This window comes from Chamaea fasciata, unplaced genomic scaffold (genome assembly GCF_029207755.1).
Source record: "Chamaea fasciata isolate MVZ Bird 193981 ecotype frontalis unplaced genomic scaffold, bChaFas1.0.hap1 SCAF_1, whole genome shotgun sequence".
In the NCBI taxonomy this organism is placed as follows: Eukaryota; Metazoa; Chordata; class Aves; order Passeriformes; family Sylviidae; genus Chamaea; species Chamaea fasciata.
The window spans coordinates 78243818-78266962 of NW_027094086.1; the positions used below are offsets into that span (position 1 = coordinate 78243818).

Sequence of the window (23145 nt, forward strand, 5' to 3'; positions counted from 1 at the left end):
GATTGCTGGCAATTATATTTTTCACTGATGAATGGTATTTACCTGAAATTTTGCACAATTTGTAGATCTTATCACAAGTCCATAAGTAATCTCTGGTTAAATTGATGCTCAGTGGTCTGGATTCTCATTCCTCCCTTGAACAGCAACTTACTCGGCTCCCTAGATATTCCTTAGAGCAAAGCATTCCCAGATCCCTTCTCAACTCTGAATCCCTTCCCAACTCTGAGCCTTGTCTGTCCTTGACATTGTTCCTATCATACAAGTTATTTTGCTTCTAAGATCTTCCCTCCCAGTTCTCAGACTTAATTATGCAATCACTAAAATAAACTGCTGGGTCCCACAAAACTCTCAGTCCACAGCTACTTCTGTCCAATATTTTTTCCAATTTATCTACAGACCTTAACTGTACAAGACATCATTTGAAGAAGGAAGGCTTTTTAGACCACACCCAGGATTTCAGGTAAGGGGGAGAGAGAGAGGTAAGGCCATCCAGAGTGTTCCGCTTGCACTGGTCAACAAGAGGGAGGAGATAGCTGGTAACAACCCAGTGTGAGTCACAAATGGCAAGGTAAGAGAATGGTGGCTGTCCAGGTCTTCACTAGTGTGACTGCTGGACACTGTACAACAGCCTCTTAGACTCTTTCAACCTTTGTCATGTCCTCATCTGCATGTGCCACTGTTTAGGTGGTCATTCACAGGAAGGCTGTTGAAATCTCAGTTCAACAAAAGAATATAGTGGCAGCCACAAAATGCTGAATTTCACAGAAAAAGAAGTATTTTCAGATGCAATTCACAGTTTATACATATTGCAAGTTGCATTGCATCTTAAAGGTTTTTGGACCTTAAGAAAAAAACCTTAGAGGTTTTTGCTGTGCTAATCAAAAATAGTGCAACTTCCCTGTGAGAAGGTTTGTACAGTTCCCTTGGAATCACAGTGGGGCAGAGTATTTGTTTAACTCCACTGTGAAATCTCTGCAGTTCCCAGAATTCCTAACAGTGGCTGCTCCTAGGCTGCATCAAAGCAATAGTACTAAACATGAAAAAACCTCATCCATGAGATTCACTGTGCTGAGATTTTAAATGGAAAAATTTACATCCTGTCATTATACTTCCTTACATCACACAGTCTCATGCTGCTGGATAGTTTATACTTGCTCATTTTACATGTAAGGAACTGGGGGGTGGGAATGACAGTTAACCTTGAATTCATGTGGCACTTTGGAAATGCCTGTGAGCCTTGGGAAAAGGAAAAAAAAAAAAAAAAAAAAGGAAGAAAAAAAAGGAAAATATTTTAATTACTTTGTTTGCCTGATGAAAATCTCTGGTAAGATTTGAACTTCTTCATACTGTTTTCAACACCCAAAATCATACAAGGAAAAAGTTCTTCTGACCAGCAGGTATGCATAATATGCATAATACATATTGTGCTGCACTAAGGCACAAAAGTAATGGATAATTATAACTGATGAGACTTTTGAGCACTTTCTGCTTGTGATCTTCAACATTAACTTAGATACAAATGTTTCATCATCTTTTTATAACTCACATTTTTACCATTTCCTTAAAAGAAATCACAATAAAATAACTAAGATATATTTTACCAAGTCATTATCCATAAAACCTATAAGCTAAACTCCAGATCTAGAAGTAATTCTGACAGATCCTTGCACTTGTAAATGTCTCTGTAACATCAGTGGGACTCTCTGGGGACCACTTCCATGAAGTGTATTCAAGTATATCTCTATCTTTTCCGTGTCTGGGAAAACATTTGGTAGATTGCCTAAGCTAAAATGAGCTGAAAAACGTTCTCCATCCTTTTGTCCACATATTTATTGGGAGAAAATTAAGGAGTTAGATAATATTTAAAGAATAAGTAAATACTGCTCAATTTTTTTTTTTTCAGATTCCCTTTGGCTTTGGTAGTTGCACATTATGATAAAGATCTTTCTCTAATTAGCCTACATAAGTACTGAGCAGCATACAGATCAAATATGTTATTTTAAACTAATATTTTGATCTTAAATTTTGATCAGCTATATTTCCACACTAGTCATCTCTGTTCCCTCTGTTCCTTCTGTAAATAGCATTATTATGGCATAGTTGAAGAATATTAATTTTAGATTCTCCTAAAAATATCATATCTATATCTATCTATATATATATATAAGGAAATTTCTGGAAATGGAAAAAAATCACTCAAAACACAAAAAATCAAGCCACAGCAAAATAGACCACATGGAAAAAAAATTAAAGGAATGTAGTTCCTTGGTAGGTGCAGCCCAGGAATTAGACGTGCCATTGTTGCTGCTGACTTATGTTGAGCTTATTGCCCACCAGGATTCCAGGTCCCTTTCATCAAGACTCCTCACCAGCCACACACGTGGTGACCTGTTTTGGGCTTTTTGGTTATTTCATCCCAGGTACAGGAATTAAGACTTTTCTTTTATAAACTCTATACTTCTCTCGCTAGCTCACCTTCCATCCTGCCAGGTCTCTCTGTGAGATGGCTTGCCCGTCTGCCATGTTCACCTCACCAGCAGCATCAGGAAACTTGGCGAGGGTGCTTTCAATCCCATCACCCGTCCAATTTATGAGCATGTGGGACAGAACGGGACCCAGTATCAATCCCTCAGAGACCTTACTTGCAATAGCTTGCTTGCTCTCTGAGCAAGAGCCATTGATTAACACCTTCTGAGTGCGAACTTAGCCAGTTTCCTACACTTCACACACAAAACCGATTCAATCTGTATCTTTCTGGTTTGTTGAGGAGAGGCCATGGGAAACAGTACTGAACACTTTACTGATGTCCCAGTAAAAAGATAAGTAAGGACATATTTTGACGTCTCCCTGATGTCAGTAAAGGTAATTCTAACTATGATTTTACTGCTTATGTTCCCAACATAAATGTCAGAAAACAAAGAAGGTAACAAATAAAAAGTTAAAACAAAAAGCTAAAAGCTTTGTGAGTTGGCAAGAAATATTTTGTAAAGGGAAATGTAGTGTAGGAAAACTCAGTATGTGTGGCTCATTACAAAATGAAAATAGATAGAAATTGAGAAGTAAGTCGTTTGCAGCGTACAACTGCCCTCACAAAGACATGCTGGACACCAAAAGTCCCTGGAGTCCAGTAGCCAAAGCCAACTGAAAAGGAATGATCAAAAGAAATTAACATCAGAAATAAGGATGAATGCACACTTTTCTATTTGTAGGTCATGTCTTAAATTCAACTTGTCAGGAATTGCATATTCTTCTCCTAGTGATGTCCCTAAATGGACTTCTTAATGGTTTTCTAACTTAGCTCTTTGGTAAATTCAGCTCCAAGTAAATTAAAGTATTTTCTACATTTAACGAACACTTGTGTAATATATCAGTAAAGAAAAACACCTTCTCAACCAACTCAGAGGTATTATTCCAATTCAGCTGTAGAATTTAGAGGGAGCAGATCAGATCTGCAGTGAACAATTTTTTTCTCTTATAATTCAGGATATAATAGCAACCCTGTGCTTGCATTCAAAGGAGCTGTACTGCCACAGGAAGCCCTATTCATACTAAGCCTCAAACAGACACTCAAACAATAATTATCTGATCCTAAAAAGGCATTTGTTAAGTATCTGGAGAGCTAAGGTTGTCAAAACCTTGTGGATACTGTATTTGCAGAAGGGTTTTAGAATGTGTGAAAGGGAAATAGTAGTGTCAGCTTTGAAATCTATGAGTGTACAATAAAACCAACCTGTTCTTATATCCATGAATTGCATTCTGCTCAGTCATTGTAACACCCTTTTTTTTCTTTCATTCCTTTTCTGTGGTACCATCATGGCCTTCCCATCCTTTCATATTGCTTCTCCTCTTCTAATATGAAGGTCTGAGCCTTTTTCCTATACTTAATGATATTCCACCTCCTCTTTATCTAGCATCCCATCTGACCTATGTTGCACCAGATGTTGAACAATTTTTAGAGTAAAACTCCGTGAAAACCTGGGAATTTGATATTCTCAGAAACTTAAAACAAGATAAACACAACGCAAGACTTTGTCACTGCAGATGACATGCTGGTTTGGTTTGTTATTGTATTAGTTAGTTTGTTTTTTTTAATTGAAAAGACCAGAGGGAAGTGAAGATCAACATGCTGAATATTGTTTCACAGCATGAACAGGTGTTATGAGGAGTTGATGGTATATAATTGAGGGAACAGGAATATTACTTAGTTCAAGCCTGTGGTGTTTGTACTTTTGCAAACACTCTTGTGTGAAATATGTACAAAATAAGCATTTTGAATGAAAACCAATCAAACAAAACAATGAAAAATCCCCAAGCCCCAAGAAATCATATTTTTTGCAAAAATAAAGGGGAGTCAGGAAAGATACACAGTTCTGTTGTCTTATTCTGAGCTGCAATGAAAGACCAAAACTACCAATTTAGGAGCCAAAAGAGAAGTAGGTCCTGTTGTGCAATATGGTGGAGTACATGCTTGCAATGAATTGTTTACACTGGAACACTATCTGTTTTAAAACACCTTTTCATAGGATCCTAGAGTCCTTTACATTGAAAAAGACCTTTAAGATCCTCAAGTCCAACCATGAACCTAACACTGCCAAGGCCACAACTACACCCTTGCCCTAAGCACCACATCTATGGGTCATATAAATACCTCCAGGGATGGTGACTGAGCAGCCTGTTCCAATGTCTAACAATCCTGTCCATGAAGAAATTGTTCCTAATATGCACTCTAAACCTCCCTCAACACATTTTGAGACCATTTCCTTTCAATATGTCACTTGTTACTTGGGAAAAGAGATCAACACCCACCTGGCTACTACCTCCTTTCAGGTAGTTCCAGAGAGCAATAAGGTCTCCCCTGAGACTCCTTTTCTACAGGCTAAACAACCTCAGCTCCCTGAAACTCCCCTCACGTGAATTGTGCTCCAGACGCTTCACCAGCTCTGTTGCCCTTTTCTGGACATGCTCCAACACTTCAATGTCTTTCTTGTAGTGATGGGACTGAAACTGGACACAGCATTTGAGGCACAGCCCCACCAGTGCTGAGTACAGGAGGAAAATCACTTCCCCTGGTCCTGCTGGCCACACTATTGCTTATACAGGCCATGATGACACTGGCCTTCTTGGCCTACTGGGCACACCCCAGTTCATATGCAGCCACTGTTGACCAGCACCCCCAGATAGTTTTCCACTGGACAGCTTTCTAGACACCCTGCCCCCAGCCTGTAGCCTTGCACGGGGTTGTTGTGACCCATGTGCAGGAACTGGCACTTGGCCCTGTTGAACCTCACATGACTGACTTTGGCCCACTGATCCAGCATGTCCAGATCCCTCTGCAGAGCCTTCCTACCCTCCAGCAGGTCAACATTCACACTGAACTGCGTGTCACCTGCAAAGTCACTGAGGGTGCACTTATTCCATTCATTGAGATCATTTGCAAAGGTATTAAACAGGACTAAACACAATACTGAGCCTTGTGGAACCCCACTCGTGACTTGCGGAGGTGCATGAGGGCAGCACTGAGGGAACGGCACTTCCAGCACTCCCCTGGAGGGCGTCCAGCCCTTAATTTAGTTAGTTAATCCGTTATTACTCATGGAGAGCATTTTTGATATGTTAATGAGCTTGGTTGGGATTGGTGGTTTGGTTACTGTACCCTATTGGTTCAAATCCTCTCCCCAAATTGGTTCCTTTTGGATCCCTTCCCCGATTGGTTAACTTTTCAATCCACATTCCTATTGGCTGTTATGTTAACCCCACTCCCTTTGTTGGTTATAAAACCCTGGCTCTCAGGAGCCTGAGGGTCTTCGGAGAGTCGTTGGTTCCCCATTAAAGAAGGCTCCTGGAGACAACCTTGGACTCCTGTGTTCTCTCCTACGCCGCTTGGGAATAGCCCCGCTTGGGAGATGCTGCAATCGCGGCGAGAGCCTGGAAAAAGAGCTGACAGGCTCGGTCACCTTGACGACCATCACAAAAGAGCTGATCACTCTTGTGGAGTGCCTTTGCCACTAGGATTGAGGCCGCCCCCCTCAGGGCGACTCACCTGGGAAGGTTGTGGCACCTGGAAAACCCCAGCCGAGGGCCTGGGCGACTGGCGACAATGACTAGCTACCAACTGGATGTAATTTCATTCACAAGCACTCTCTGGGATCAAACATACAGTCAGCTTTTTACCCAGTAAACAGTGGACCTGTCCAAGCCATGACCAGACATTCTCCAGAAGAATTATGAGGGAAATGGTGCCAAAAACTTTACTGTAGTTCAGGTAAAAAACATCCACGGCCATTCCCTCATCCATTTAGTGGCACACCTTGTCATTGGAGGAGATCGGGTCAGTCAAATAACACTTGCTTTTCATAAACCCATGCTGGCTGGGCCTGGTACCATGGTTGTCCTGCACATGCCGTGTGATAGCACTCAAGATGATCTGCTCCATGACCTTCCCTGGCACAGACGTTAGACTGACAGACCTGAAGTTTCCCAGATCCTCTTTCTGACCTCTCATGTAGATGGAAGTGACATTTCGTAACCTCCAGGCAACCGGAGGGTTCCTCCCCTTAGCCAAGGCTTCTGGGAAATGATGGAAAGCTGCTCAGGAAGCACTTCTGCCAGCTTCCTTATGTTGTGATCCCACTTCTGCTGCAGCATGGGCTCCTCTCTCCATGGGTCTGGCAGGTCCTTGACAGGATCCTGGTCCAGCACAGGCCTCCCATGGGTTCTCAGCCTCCTCTCAGGTATCCACCTGCTCTGGCATGGGTCTTCTCCATGGGCTGCAAGTGGATCTGTGCATCCCAGAGGTCCTCCATGGGCTGTAGGGGCACAGCTGCTTCACCATGGTCTGCACCACAGGCTGCAAGTGACTCTCCAGTGCCTGTAGTGCCTCCTGCTCCTCCTTCTGAGCTGACATTGGTGTGTGCAGACTTGTTCCTCTCAAATGTTCTCACCCTGCTCTTCTCTGGCCACAGTTACATGTGCCCAGTAACTTTTGTTTTCCTCCATCTTAAATATGTTATCACAGAATATGTTGCCACCACTACTATTTGGCCCAGCCGTGACCAGTGGCACATCTGTCTTTGTAGCTGCAGGCATTGGCTCTGCTAGACATGGAGGAAGCTTCTGAAAGTTTCTTATAGAAGCCACCCCTGTAGGCCCCTCCCCTACCAAAAACTGCCATGGAAACACAATAGACATGGAAACATTAATTTCAACGAGGTCTGAAAAGATGATTTTCTAAAGAATTCAGAATAGGGAAAAATATTTGTTTTTCTGTCATAGAATGCTGTAAAACATGAAATACAAACACATTGGCATTAGATTTTTACTCAACATTTAACAGTCAACTTTATTTCAAATAAAATCTTGGTACCACTGAATTTCCTAACACCATTTCATCATTGTAATAGTTTGTAATGTATACAATATATAAAATAGAACTCTCCAATCCCTTTCATGTAAGAGTAGATAATGTGCTGAGGAAGCTTTCCTTATAAGGGATAATGACCAGAACATTCTGGGTACAAAGCCTTTTGTACACAGGACACATAGTAAGACAGTGTGGAAACAATCAATGCTGGCATAGCAGAGTGTAACAAAAGACAGATGTCAAACAATATGACAATGCAGAATAATGGGAACAGGGGAAAGTGGAAAGCCAGAGCATGAAGTCTTTGATGAGATGTAGAATAGGAATTCTCTTCCCTTTCAGGACATAAACAGAAGGGTAGTAATTTGGGAGAGTGAGAGGCATGTTTACAGTCAAGAGTGCACTGAAACTCTAGGTCTGGATATGAATCTATCAAATTTGTCCAAGCCTGTTTTATGGTATTTCAGCATTTCCAACTCAAGTTGGAAAGCGCAAAGGAAATAAATAGTGTCAAAGCCTAAAAAGAGCTTAACATAAAGTTGGATTCTAAACATGAACAGAATTTTAAACGTCTATCCTTCCATTCTTTGTGAAATGATTAATCAAAAAATCTTATGTAACGAAAGCAAAATAGGTCCCTATAAATGTCGCTTAAAGACTGTGTTTATAAACACAGAAGGAAAGACAATCAATTTTTATTTATTTATTTATTTTTTCCCCCTTTGTTGTCTGTTGTTCTAAATGCTGCAGGTGGCACCAGAAAAAAACCTGGTGAAAAGAAGCATGCACTTCAATACCTTGCACAACAGGACCACTGCAGATGGAGATAACACTTTTCTCTCTAAGTTAATGCCATGCAGATACCTTTGAGTCGAAAAATAATCAGTTCTATATAAATTCAATTTGATGAGAATTCAGTGCAAAGAAGACTTAATATGAATGTTAGATATATTGCATTGAATTTCTGTTAAGAGAGAGAAAAACTCCACCTATTTACTTCTTTCAGCACTGGCTAAAACCAAGCCTTTGGATGGATTTACAGAATCCATTTCTGCACTGATCCTGAAAGAATCAAAAGCAATTACCAGAAAATGATAAAAAGAATGAGAAACAAATGCGCTTCAAACACTTTTCTTTCAGGAAATGGCAGGACCAGACATGCTGGCTGTGTCCCAATTTTAATATGTGTTTTCAGTTTAAATTATTTTTGTTCTCTCTCCCTGTAATTAAATAAAGTGTAAGTGGGGTGCTAGATACACCTTATCTCTGCAATAGAGCAATTCCCCTATTAATGGAAAGATAAGAGGGAATAAAGTGGAATGAAGCTGATGTGTAGCTGTGAATTAAGGCCTAAACAAGTACAGCAGTGAGATATTAATTTCGTTTGTGTTTCTCATTCTCTACCCCTAAGTTTTCCACTAATGTTTCTGTTTCTGATTTTATCTTAGGAAAAATAGAATACACAGTAGTTGTTTCTATTAGCATGAAACAGAGACATTGTGAACTAGAAAATTACCAAGAAAATACTAAGTTTCTGACCTTAGCTTTAGTCTTCAAACTAAACATTATAATGAAATAGATTCTTAGGATTTTCCAGATTTGGGCTCTTATGTGAATTTCTACTTTATGTAACCACATACTTCACTCATCTTTTTAATACAAAGCCTGATTCCTGTTCTCATTTTGTGTCACTTTGGTATTACAAGTCCAAAGTAGTAAGTAAAATCCATAGATCCTCACTCTATAGAGTAATTTTGTCTCTTTCTTATTAGCCTTGGCTAATGACATGGAACTTGCATGGAAGTGCAGATGTTGCCAGAGAGTGAAACTAAGTGAATACACTGTTCTGCTTGTAATAGTCACATTTTGGTTAGAAAAGCTCTAGAAATAAAATAAAACCAAACCTCTAGTTTGATGTAGTTACTAATCAGCACACAATGAGTGAAACATGGTATTGAGAGCCATGAACAGTGGTCTACTAAAAGAAAAAACAACAGTCAAACTGCACAGCATTTAGAAACTCAGACTACAGAATAGAAATAACTGAAGGTAGATGGTAAATCAGATTTCCAGATGAAGAAAGAAAGGAAAACACTGTAAATGGTACAAAAAAAAAAATTAGTGCATAGAAGATAAGTGGATTTTTCTATTTCACTAAAGAAGCAATGAGAAATGCGTAAAACAAATGCTAGAAATGAAAACACGTTTACACCTGGTAAAGGTGTATAATGAGTAATATAACTCTCAAGATAATGAAATGCAATTTTCCACTTGAAAACAAGAATCAAAACAAAAATAGACTAGATTAAAGCTGACCTTCTTATAAATATTCTAGAATGGTATTGCTTTCTTAATTAGAGACAGACTCATCATCTAAGAGGAGCAATGTCTCTGAGAAAGTAATCAAACAGAACAGCAATAAGGAAACTTCTTCCAGAAAATCAATGGAAAGTGAATCATCATCACATCACCAAAAAGACCCCAAACCAGTAAAGTTACTTTTAATTGAGAGACATGTCAGTAAAGACATTGCAACATAAAACTCGATGCATTCTTGAAAAATGCCATGAAAATCTGGGTAACATTTCAGGCCTGTATAGCCTCTATCCTACTCATCTTCATGTCTGACAAGTTTAATGACAGTTCAATGATATCTACACTGCACTACTGCATAAGTTTTTGTAGCTACTGATACAAAGTATAGTAAGCAGGATGGAAGACTCATTCAAGAACACAGAAATAAAAACATAAAGGAACAATGTCCAACAACTGAACAGGACAACAAATAAAGCCACTTAAAAAAAAAAAAAAAGCTACATATATAGTAAATACATACCTGCAACAGAGGAAAGCATCTACACGGGGACTCAGACACAGATATCTCTGATATGCACACTGTGCAATAAAGAAGCTGCAGACCATCTGGCTGCCATATTTGCAATCACACTATTGGATCAACGACCCATTTCAGCTGCATTGTAAAGCCAGCAGCAATGTGATTCCAATAATATGAAGCTTTAACAGCCTGGAAGATTGTGACTAAAGGTTAGGAGATATACAATGATACCTTTCTCTGGTAGGTGGATATATTCAGCCTGTCAGTAAAAAAACTTAGAGAACAAGACACCTTTCTGCATTGAGTTCATAATGGCTGCACTGAGTTTATAACAGCTGGCACACCAAGGTGCTGGAAGAGGGAGGACATTGCTATAGTTGCTGTTCAGCTTTCTAATAGAATGTGGGGAGAATATATCCTCTCAGTGAATTCACAGGCAGAGCAAGCTGCATTGTGTACATCCACAAAAGTGTGCAGACAAACCAGTGAAGAAAAGTTAGTAAGCCAGTGAGGAAGAAGCACATTTCATCCCTTGAGACTAATGCAGTACTTATCAGTGGATTTGTAATAGCAAGACAATCTTTAAGTAAGCAGAAAATCTAAATTAAGACATACTTCCTGATTTATCCATGGCAACATCATTCACATTGCTTGTGACACTAAATGGGCTCTGGGATTTTACACATGCTGTGTCAATTTTCCTCATGCCTTCTTCATAGGTAACACAGAACACAAATCCACTGTAAGTTTCCCTAAAAAAACACAAGAACGTGAGACAGTCAAGATTATAGATGATGATCTTATCCTGTAACAAAGAAAAATAAAGAAAAGGGAACCCAGAACCTTTTTTTTATTTTATTTTTTTTTTAATCTTTTTCTCTCCTGTTGATTAAATCTGGAAATATAATGTTCGGGAAAGCTGTGTGATGCTGAAGAAGGAAGCAGCAATCCACGAGGAAGGAGGAAGGAACGAGGAAGTTTCAGTTCAGAACTTTCAACATTTGCAGTTGGTTGCAACAGGATAGACTGGAGCTCTGGCTAAAAATCCGGCTGGAAATATCTATATGCTTAGTAATTGTTATCACTTAGTTATAATTATTACTACCCTGCCACAGTTTATGGGGAGGAGAGGCATTCCTACAAAGGGAGTGTCTTTATCTGATAGCCTTCAATGGATGTCAGTGGGATTTTCAATCTCTGTTTGGATTGAAGTGAATTTTTATGGCTTTCTCAGCCTTAGTATGCATCATGTGAAAAGCGCAAAATGGACACCTGTTGACTTCAGAGATCTTCCACCCAGACAAGCTGAGAACCACTAAAGAAAGCGAGAGTAGAAAAGATTTGAAGAGAGTCCATTAGTGGAGGGAAACAGACAACTATTTTTCCAGATTGTGTGAGTACACAGGAGAATCCCTTGAAGCCTTCAAATAGCTAATAAACAAAGTGCAAGTGTAAGAATACTTACAACCAATTAAAAAACAAAAACAAAAACAAACAACAATAACAGAAAAACGAACCAAAAAACCCCAATGAAGTTTAAAGAGGTACTTTTACTGGCACGGTGTGCTAATAAAACAGTGAGAGCTAAAGTGTACTTTCTAAATTATCAAAACATGGCTAACTTTGCATTTGTGAAGCTTCCCCTAACTGCCTTGAATATTTTCACAAGGCTGTTTTAAATACTTTCTCAGTCATGCAGGAAATCTATGTGCTAGCAGAGAATTAAATTAGGGTTTCTTAGATGCTAGTTGGCTTTTAAACCACCAGCTCTTACTCTGAATGGATACAATTATATAATGCCATTATCACAAAATTTTCAGAGAATGTAATATTCATAACACAGGATTTGTCCAATAACAATTGTTCATAAGATAAGATTTGTTCAATCTTAATGCAGTCTTTTCCATAAAGAATATTTTTAAATCTCCTCTGTAGCAGAGATATTATGGAAACACTTTCCAATGCAGGATTTTCTAGGAATAGGCTGAAAGGAATACCAAAGCATTTATGGTAACATCTTTACCTTTGAACTGAACAGCAGCAAAATTTTTGCCATTCCAACAATATTGTGACTGAGATAAAATATCTTCAGGGTTTACCATGACAAAACATACTTGATGACTGTTGCCATTGCAGGTAGTTTGGAAAAATCCCAGCAAACAGAAAATTGTAGAAATACTGATTCTTTATTAACTAATAAGTACACATCCAGAAACTTCACTGAATCTAAAAATGATGGATGTTCATGGCATTCACCAAATGAGATAAGTGATCTTGACTGAATAATGGTCTATATAAGTAAAACAGTTGTCGAACTGGATCATGTAAATGAGGTGGTTTGTAATAAAGATCATGTTATTGCAACATCATACTTTGGGAGCAGGAAGAAAAAGGTCAAAACTAAAGTTATTTAATTCACAATGTCTATTTAATCAATTACATTGTATCCAATAAACATAGTTATTGCAACTACTTCAGATTAAGAATGCTTCTCCTTTTCTTAAGTAAACTGTTTCCATGAAGATCAAGCACTAGAACAGATGAATACAACAACAACACTATTCTCAGTAACCACAGGGTACCTTTTGCTCCACTGTTTTTTCACTTGTTGCTCTGCAGTTTGCCAGGCTTGGAATAAAAAATGAAAAATATCTGCCTGACTACTTAAAGAGACAGCCCTTAACAACTGATTCTATTCTGTCACAGTAGTCAAACTAAACAATAGAGGTTTTTCGTTCTGAGTGACAAAATCAAAAAAGGCATTGAAATATTTCCTCTGCTGGTTTTTGAGGTATTGAAATACAAAAATCCTAGTGCTTGCTACTCCTGAGCACGTTGACAGCAAAGCACTAGACAGCACTTCTCAAAAAGCTCTTCTAAGATGAATAATATATAATATAAGCAAAACCCTCCACTCTAGACATCAATGACTTAGACGTGCCACCCTTCTTCACACTCATCCCCTATTAGACTAGATTACCTATTTGAGGATGATTTGAGCCCAAATTGCAGGATTTATTGTTTGTTTTTCAAAGAAAGAAAAGGAATGGAAAGTGCATTAAGGGGCTAATCCCATCCTCTCTCATATCTAAACACATTCCATATGCTGAATATAAAAAGTGTTCAGAAGTGCTGTTCAGAGATCGATGAGATCCACTCACAGATGAGTGGAGGCAGCTGGGGAAAAAAACCCTACATTTGTAAAGAGGGTATTCAGGTCATAGATTGTCATGTTCACAGGTTTTATGGAAACAGAATATATGTCAATAGTCTAAGGGAAAATGGAAATTTGTACTGTTTGGGAAAGTGGCCCAGTAAAATAGTTCAGTGATCCACTGTTGCTGTCTACTAGACACAGTAAAATAAATAAGAAAAATAAATAAAATTAACATCGTTGTGTGCAATATCAAAACAATATAGGTTTGAATGTACTGCCTTATTCTGAAACTAACCTGCATATTAATGGATCATGAAGTTGGGAAAATGAATTGAGATTGTAATTCTTTACTGGCACTAGGTAATACTAAAGAAGATATCTTAAACAACAGTGAATGAGTGACATAAGATCATAGTTTTCAACATCTAAAAAGGCATAAGGATAATTTGCAATTTTTTTTTTCTGTTATTTAAAATAAATTTTTTTGTTGGACCAAAATTTTTATGTTGAGGATATATCCCTATGTTTAAACTCCTTACTTGATAGGTCATTCTTCAAAGGAAAAATACAAGTTCTTATACAAGATACAAATTTTTCCATGTATGCATTGAAAGAATACTTATGACTACTTTTGTTTTCATGATTTAAAACTGCCTACTGGTTAATTGTTTAACATTTATCATTTTTTTCCCAGAGACGGCTTTGCTTGTTTTTTCCAACAGGTCTAGTTTACATTTGTTAGGATTTTTATAAAACTCTTTGGTTCTTCCAAATTGCTTTTTTCTGGTTTCATGTTTGTTTGTTTGGTTTTTTTTTTTTACTTTCTTTGAAAATTTCTTTTAGTATGCAAAGTCATATAATACGTGAATGTATACTCAAGAAGCACTGTTATTATCTAAAAAGTGTCAAAATGGGTATTTTTGCAGCTGCAAAGATACAGCTAAAAATAAATGGCTGCACTTTATTTATAAAGGGAATTATAATATGTTCATAAGAATAATTAATATTTACCATACTTACTATCATTCTTTTTGTCCATAAAAAAACCTGCTCACATTTCTGGGTTTTATTAGGCAATTTTCCTGTCCCTCAGACTTTTAACATCTCTGGAACCATACTTGTGACAGGTTTTAATGCTTGCTTTTTTCTTTTTCCTAGAAGTCAGCTTCTCTGTTACAATTTGGTGGTTAGTGATTTTTACCCTGCTTGAAAAACCTGTACAGTAACACACTGCTTGTCATCCAAGAGGTAGATCAAAAGTGCTACCCACTGCATGAGTAGTTGGCAACAATAAGGGAATTCCTCATAGGAAACTGGTTTCGTTTTAAATGGCAACTCCTAAGAAAAGACTTAGATGCCCTGAAATGTCACGGCATTCTGCTCTGAAAGACTCCTGTTTAAACTGTATTTTTCTCAATTAATAAATCTGTGCAAATTGTGTCATCCTGGTTGCAGAGAGGGAGTGAAATTTAGGAGCAGTCGTGGACATGGCCAGGTTGCTGATCATCACTGGGGGAGCATGGTTTTGGGGGAAAGAAAAAGGAAAGTACCACTGGAAGTACATAATTTTGTCTCCCTTTCTTCATCTGGGAGGATTGCCCTGAGAGCCACATCCTCTGAGGTTCCCCCATCCCCTTCCTGTTCCTCTGAGACGCAGCTCCAACACACAGTGCTAAAAAGCAGTGCGAGTGTGGGAAGTATCTCTAGGGAATGGAGCAGCAGAGGTGAGCCCAGTTTCTGCTGACCTGAGCCAAAGGGAGCTGAGACCAGCCACATGGAGCAGGGTGGAGCAGTCTGAAGTGTTAGTGCCACACGGATTTGAACCAGCAAAGCAGTGGTTTGGGGGGAAAAAAAAAAAAAAAAAAAAAAGGCAGTACAGTGCAGAAAATCGAGATTTTTTTTGGATTTGTCCATCATTGTTTGTCATTGTCTCAGGCCCAGAGATGGGAGTGCCATCCAAGGGTGCAAGGAGCATCCTCCATCTTGTCTTTGTCTGGAAAACCATGTGGTGCTGCTCTCAGGAACAGCTGCCAACTTTTTTTTTGTCCCAGCAGCCACATGGAACTAAGCTGAGCTGGTGAACACCTTTTCGTGTGTAAAGCACCTTCTCTTTCCATTAATATTGTTGCTATTGCTGTGCTTTTCTTTATCAATTGCTTTTTTCTTTCAGTAAATTGCTATCTGAACCCATACTCTCTGCTTTTGTACCTCTCTTGCTGGAGGGAGTGTGGGGAAGGGGGGGTGGCTTATTTGGAGTTTAATTTTGGTCAGGAATTAAACTACCACATACATTTATCTTCACAATAATTTTCAGTGCAAACCTTTGCAACTTTTTGAGTTCTTAACTGGACAAAATTGATTTTCTTTGACAGCTTATTTGGGTTTGCTTCAGTGACTCAAAGATCAAAAAAGCAGTCCCTCACTATCTCTAGTCATCCAACACCACCTGGACATTTTATGCTTCCTGGTGAACAAAACCTGACCTAGCCTAGCATGATGCTCTAACACATGCTGTCAGGAAGACTTGCTTTGATATAGACTTGTAGAGCTGAAGGCTTAAATGGGGCTTCTGGACAATATCTATATAAATAATCAAAGGAGAAAAATAAAAGTAAAAACCAAAAAGAAAATCTAAAAAGAAAACACAAAATCCTGTCCCATATGGTAAGAACTTGTCTGCTACAATATTTATACCTCACCTGAACCCTACTCTGTGCTAGTACAGATGTTATTGAGGTCATAGTATGGGAAAAAAAAAAAAAAAAAGGGGGGGGGGGTGGAACTTCCAGTAATTAAAATAACCCACCTTTGAAGTTCTATTTTAGATAGACCTTTTCAGTAATATGGTGTGTAACAGAGCCTATACAGAGTAACATTAACAGAACTGTTGTTGTTGCTAACTGTTATGGTGATGAGAAAGAGCCAGAGGAGCAGCAGGAGCTTCTAAAGATGCCTCCACTTTTCCATCAAAGTCAAGGACTGCACAAATACCAATCTTTCTGGTACAGCCTCGAAGGCTGACAACAGGAGATACAAACAGGGAGATGATGAGAGCCCATTGTTTCAAAAAATTGACTGGGCAGGCAAAGAGATGCAAAAATGGGACTCATATGCAGCTTAAGGATTGTAGCTATTCTACTTACTACTAAGAACAGAGCATTCATTTTGGCACTGAATGTAAGCAGCAAAGTGCAATTAAGTTTAAACAGATGTTAGTTTTGTCTGTAATGATTTTTTGTTATTTGTAGTATTCAATTCAATGCAGTGTCCAAATGTATTGCATAAAGTTTTAATTAGATACAATGCATTTTACTTGCCCCTATATGAGTTTCATTACAGTGATTATTTTAGGAATCTGAGAAAACATTATAAATCACCAGTTAATGAAAACTGGGTTTGTATGTTTCACTCAAAAATTTGATTGGATCATCCCCATATCAAAAAAATATGAGCAAATTCAGACTTAAAGAGACAATAAAATACTACTCATCAAGAAACCTAAATCAGAGTAATTTATTCCTCCTATTATTTAAAGTCAGAAGAAATGTAATAGGACCACTATCAGCCTGCATTTAGAGAATAGTAATGTAGAGAGAAAGCATCCAAAAAAGTTCTTTTGCATTTTGCTTCTTATTTCTGGCCATAGACATTTACTTACAAAACATTCAGCTGAGGTAGACAACTTCCTTTTTGCTCAGAACCAAAGACTTGTGATTTTCAGCCCTCTGAAATTGGCTTAGTTAGATTTTTTTCAAATTAAAATATTTGTAAAGTGATGAAAAGATAGGCAAATAAATATAAACTCATTTTCAGGAAGGCACAGGTAATTTCATTCAATGCACTTTCTCTGGGAAGCTTATTTGATGAAACATGCATTTGTTATCTTACTGATGCTTATTTTTGACTCTAGTTCACAAATACTCTATGTCGGTTTATCCAAGAGAGTTATAGGGATGGGGTCCATGCTTTATGTATTTGTGGACTCTGTAAAGAGTTTGATTTCCAAATTTTTTAGGCTCTCCATACTTCTTCCCTTCTTTTCACAATGTCTTCATTCTGTGGAAACGAGAAGCCATAAAAATTTAGATTATTGAATGATTTGGGTTAGAAGGGACTTCCAAAGATCATGCAGTCCACTTGCCTGCCCAGAATAGGGACAGCTACCAATACTTATCAGGTTGCTCAAAGTCCTATGCAACCTGAACTTGAACACTTCCAGACATGGAGTATCTACAGCTACGGACAACCTGGTCCAGTCTCTCACCATCACCATCATAAAAAATATTTTGTCCTTATGTCCACTCTAAATCTACCCTCTTTCAGTTTAAGATTGTTGTCATTTGGTTACAGGCTTTGAAAAAGAGTAAAAATTATGTCAGTGGTTTGTCTGTATTGAAGCCTCTAATGTATTGAAGACCATGCTGGGTGGGCAACCTGGTCTTGTGGAAGGTGTCTCTACCCACTGCAGGGGCATTGGAACTAGATGATTATCATGGTCCCTCCCAACCCAATCCATTCTATGACTCTATGAAAAGCAGTGTTAGAAATGTGCAGCAACACAGGAAAATATAATGCTTTTAATACCATAAATGGCATTAAAGGTTTATACAGGAAATCTTATACTAGTAAATCTCAGCAGCAGCACGATCTGTTTCAGCTCAGGCTATGTACGAATAAAAACCTTTTCCCTTCCCTCATTAGCCAATTCTCCACACGTGTGCACATAAATATGCTACAAGAAGCAAGCATACTTTAGTCAAAGCCCTATTTCCTCTCTTCCTTCTCCATCAGCTACAACATCAACTACTCCAATGACAGATTATTGCACAGAAGCAAGAAGTGTATTTCTTACCTCCCTTCTTTCTTGAATTTGGATTCTCTGGCAGAAATAGCAGCTTTGGGCTCTCAGACAACCATGCACAGGCAGGTGCAACTTCAACAGTCATTGCCTACTTCTTCCCAGAGAAAGTATTTGCTGTTTATCATGATCTCTGTGCCTTTGGGCACACATAAGCTAAGCTCACTGAGGATCCATCACAGCTCACAAAAGATAGCAAAAACACTGACTTCTGTTTCTTCAAAAGACAAAAAGCAAAATAGGCTCTGAATTTTGGCAGAATTCAAACCTGAGGAACTTTACCTTGAGATGAAAGCTTGAGAGACTCTAAGTAACACTCAGAAAACCCTACCCATAGAATTTCAAAATCTGTTTTTTCCTAAAGAAGACAAATGGAAGATACAGACAAATTTTGCCTCTAATAGAAATGCCTGGCAACAAATGGGAAGTAATCCTATTAATTAGATAAATAGGAGAGGGTTTTTATTTTTATTCTTTATATTACAGAAGTGTGTGGTAGGAAAGGCAGAAGCCTACATGAAACATATAGACAAGCATACATTAATACGGCAAACACATAATAGCTGCCCTAAGTTACAGAAATGCTTGCATTCTAAAAAAAAAAAAACCCAAACCCACCAAAAGCATGACATGAAAAAAAGTCAGTTAAAAGAGGTATTTTGAAAACACAAGATTATGCTCTGGCAGTTTTTAAATTATCAGACTAAAAATAATTGTTGTATATTGTCCATTCTTCTTGCCACTTGGTGTATGAGAAAATATTTTGCTTGAGGGAAAAAGGAGGAGAACAGGAAGAAGCCTTCCCTTTTCTGCATCTTGTGTACTCCCCTCCCTGTTTACATCATACAGCCTGTTTTGGGGCTCTGGCAAGTTGTTTTGCTGTCTCTGAAAAAAAAAAAAACAACAAACCTTTGTTCTTTCTGCTGCATTAACATTATGGGTGGAAATTGTATTTACTCAAAGTGGATTTAATGTACAGAATCTGCCTCCTTCTGCCTCTCCTGGTTATATGGCTATGTAGGTGGCCTTTAGTCAGGCTTGCTGCTAAAATTTCCAGGGCAATGACATATGTAAGGAAGTACCTGGATCTCTTGCTGCAATTTTAAATGCATTAAATTACTGTCTTTTCAGTTTCAGCAGAAGAGTTTGGGGTCAACCTAAAAGTTTCTTTGTTGGATGAGTCATCAGGTTTTGTTCCTATAGAATGACAAACATCTGACAAATGACAACCCGTCTAGAGATAAGGATACTAATAAAATAAACATCCAGTTCTCCAGAGAAGCATCATTCCTGCAACAGAGATTTTCTTGACTATATTCACAATTGAATGATAGAAAAGAGTAAGCAGACATTAATCTGGTCTGTTTTATAGAGAGAAAAAAGTGACATGGAACTCTGAAGGTCTAATGGCAATTTGCGCACTTTATCTGACTACTCTTTCAATATAAGAAACTATTATGAGAAATTACTGCACTGTTATGATATAATTTTTTTCCAGGCAATTCTAATAAACAAGAAACACAAAGTATATTTATTGCATTTTATGGCTTTGGCTTCTTTTATAGTTAAAAATAAAAACCAGAGATACTCAGAGAGATGACTTACGCAGGAAAAACTATGACTCATAGGCCTCACAAAGCAGATGGGACTTGTTATTAGGGCTGGGCAAATCAAATAACATGTATGCTGAACAGCATACTTATCAGATATTTCAATGACAGGAATAGTGCTTTATTCTCTCTGTGTCCTTAGTAATTTCACAGCAGTGCAAATTCATTCACTTCAGTGAGACAACTCCACAGGTGTTAAGAAAGATTTATGCAATGGCTACACATAAAGGGCTGTATGTCAAAAAGTTCTCCTGGTCCCTTTATTTGTTGTATTTTTCATAAACATCCATCAATAACTTCAACCATTTCAACACTGTTCTCCATCTTTTTATGTGGCATTTCCTCTTATTGTGGAAAAAATCATTCAAATACTTATACACATCCTAATTAGTAGTATAATTGAAATTAACTGGTTTGTTTACGTGATCAAGTGAACAAACACTTAAATATACTCCAAATCATAGCCACAGTGAGTCAGCTCTTAATTCTATTGTGTGATTCATCCCATGATGAACACAAAATTCTGTGAATACCCTACCATGCTAGTAGCGCTCTAGATAGTATCCTTGCAAATTTGAATATCATCAGTTTTGTATAAATTGAATTCTACTACAAGTATAACACTTTCAAATATCCTTAAGAAATTTACATACTTGTTCCCATTCTCAGAAATTAGGTTAAGCGTTGAAACAGTTTTATTTGAAACTACCGATTTTCAGTGAAGCTTAATATATGTCACAATTCTCATCTATCTAGCATGGAATCATCAGTATGAAAGAGTGACATAAAAATCCATCTGATACCAACATCAGTTTTTAAAAAGTAATGCTCCTAGCTTTCCTTTCATGACCTATAAGTATTTTCTCTACCTATTCCTCTCCCAGTACAATTTTGTAAATCTTATATAGTGGGTGAGGCAGCTGTGTTCTGTAGGAGATGAGCTGTAATTGAATCATCCAGACTGGGCCTCATCCTGAGGCCTGTCTAGGTTGTGGCGCAGATAGAAATTAGTGCCAAGTGTGTGTCGCATTAGAAATTTTCACTTAAGGTGTTGCTAGGGTCAAAGGGTTTCATAGTAGTTAACAAGTATAGTAATTGGTGTGGACATAGCAGCTACCTTAAACAGTTTATTAAACAATGAGTGTTTGCATTCTTCCCTGTGCCTTGTACCAATGAGAATGTATCTGTAAGTGTAAACTATATAGAGTGCATAAAACCTGCCATCTTACACAGAATAAATGAGAAACGTAGCAGTAATCATATTGATTGGACCTGCGTTTGCTCTGCCGACTTCCCTTCATTATTTCGGGGTTCCCCTGCGACTTCGGTGTTCTGCCATTCTCTATAAAAATGTTGTTTAGAAATTGAACAAAATAGGCACAGAATATAGAATATTAAATTTCCAAATATAGGATAAACAGAAAAGACCTGTAATGATACTGTAGACTGCAGAGTTCCCTGAGGACAAGAAACACACACCTAAGCTTATTACATTTATGTACAAATTGATGTAGTCTCTCTGGACTTAAGCAAAGCATTAACACTGGCATGTGTCATTTTCCATGTCCTTCTCCTGGAAAAGCTGGTAGACCATGGCTTGGACAGGTGCACTGTCACTGGATTAAGATCTGGCTGGCTGGCCAGGCCCAGAGGGCTGTGGTGAATGGTGCTGCAGTCAGTAGTAGAGCCCCACAATCAGTGTTGGGCCCAGTCCTGTTTAATACCTTTTTTGATGGTCTGGATGAAGGGATTGAGTCTAGCATTAGCAAATTTGCAGACCACACCAAGCTGAGTCACAGTGTCGACCTTCTGGAGTGTAGGAAGGCCCTGCAAGAGGGACCTGGACAGGTTGGATTGATGGGCCAAGACCAGCAGCATAAAGTTCAACAAAACTAAGTTCCAGGTCTTACATTTTGGCCACAACAACCCCATGCAGGGCTGCAGACTGGGAGCAAAGTGACTGGAAAGTTGTCCAGTGGAAAAAGGCTATCGCTGGTCGACAGCAGCTGAACATGAGCCAGTTGTGCCCAAGTGGCTAAGACCAGTGGCATCATGGCTTGGATCAGCAATAGTGTGGCCAGAAAGACCAGGGCAGTGACTTTCCCCCTGTACTCAGTACTGGTGAGACCGCATCTCAAGTGCTGTATTTATTTCTGGGACCCTCAAATCAGGAAGAGCACTGAAATTCTAGAAATTGTGCAGAAAAAGTCAACAGAGCTGGTGAAGGGTCTGGAGAACAAGTGTTACAAGGAGCAGCTGAGGGAACTGGGGTTGTTTTGCTTGGAGGAGAGGAGGCTCAGGAGTGACTTTATCACTCTCTGGGACTACCTGAAAGGAGTCTGTAGCCAGGTGGGGAGGTTGGTCTCTTCTCCCAGGCAACCAGTGACAGGACGAGAGGACACAGTCCTTAAGCTGCACCACGGAAGGATTAGGTAGGACATTAGGAAGAAATTCTTCACAGAAAAGATGACTAGATTTTGCAATAGGCTTCCCAGGGTGGTGGTAGGGTCCCCATCCCTGGAGGTGTTTAAGGGAAAACTTACCATGACACATGGTCTACTGACATGGCAGTGTTAGATCATAGGTTGGATTTGATGATCTCAGTGGTGTTTTCCAACTTAATTGTTTCCATGAAGTCTCTGGGGAAAAATCACTAGTTTCAGCTGATGCAAATGGGAATTTGATTATAAAACAGCATGTAATATATTCTTCTATTCTCAGAAATAGATTGATAGAAATAAAAATGCCTAGGGCTGAGAAGCAGAGGAAGCTTTTCAATGTCATCCTCTTTACTGTATTATACAACAAAGTTTCAGACAGCTGTGATAGGAAGATGATAAATATCGTATTTTCCTCTCTTAGAATGCATAACATAGATATAAAGAAACCTCCACTGACTTGAGGCTGAGTGCACCAAGTGATGCACTTCTCTGCGCTATTTATGAACGATTGAACAAAGCTGAATGCACTAACAGCTGTTGTACTGGTTACAAGCAGTTTTTCCCTCTCCAGCCACACGATATAACAAAGTCAAAATCGTGCTTCCTAGAGTATCTTGTTTGTCTCATGCCTGTGAGATTGTTTGCTCAGAGGGGCATCATATCCTCTCCATGCCTTTTGTGCACTCGGAGAATAACAATCTGCTGCTGCTGCCACTAGTGTTGCTCTAATTGGAGAATAATGCACTAAGATTTTGAGTTCCAAATCTACACAGAGATTCAAAATATATGCAAGTAGGACTTCAGGGTTTGGGGCTTGGATTTTTTGTTTGTTTGTTTGTTTTTGTTGTTGTTGTGGCTTTTTTTTTAATAATTCTTTGAAAAA

At 38.6% G+C, this 23145-nt stretch overlaps 1 long non-coding RNA gene across 3 annotated transcripts in view; it reads right to left on the minus strand.

Moving 5' to 3' along the window:
• Positions 1–18705: 18705 nt before the first annotated feature.
• LOC136302657 (uncharacterized) overlaps positions 18706–23145 on the minus strand; it is a 32157-nt gene continuing 27717 nt past the window's right edge. For 2 of the 3 annotated variants that reach the window (XR_010724104.1, XR_010724105.1), the window contains 3 exons: positions 22365–22460; positions 22150–22233; positions 18706–19096 (listed from right to left, as the gene is read on the minus strand). This is a non-coding gene — a long non-coding RNA (uncharacterized lncRNA). The remainder of the gene's footprint in view (positions 19097–22149; positions 22234–22364; positions 22461–23145) is intronic. The other variant, XR_010724106.1, reaches the window with a different exon arrangement.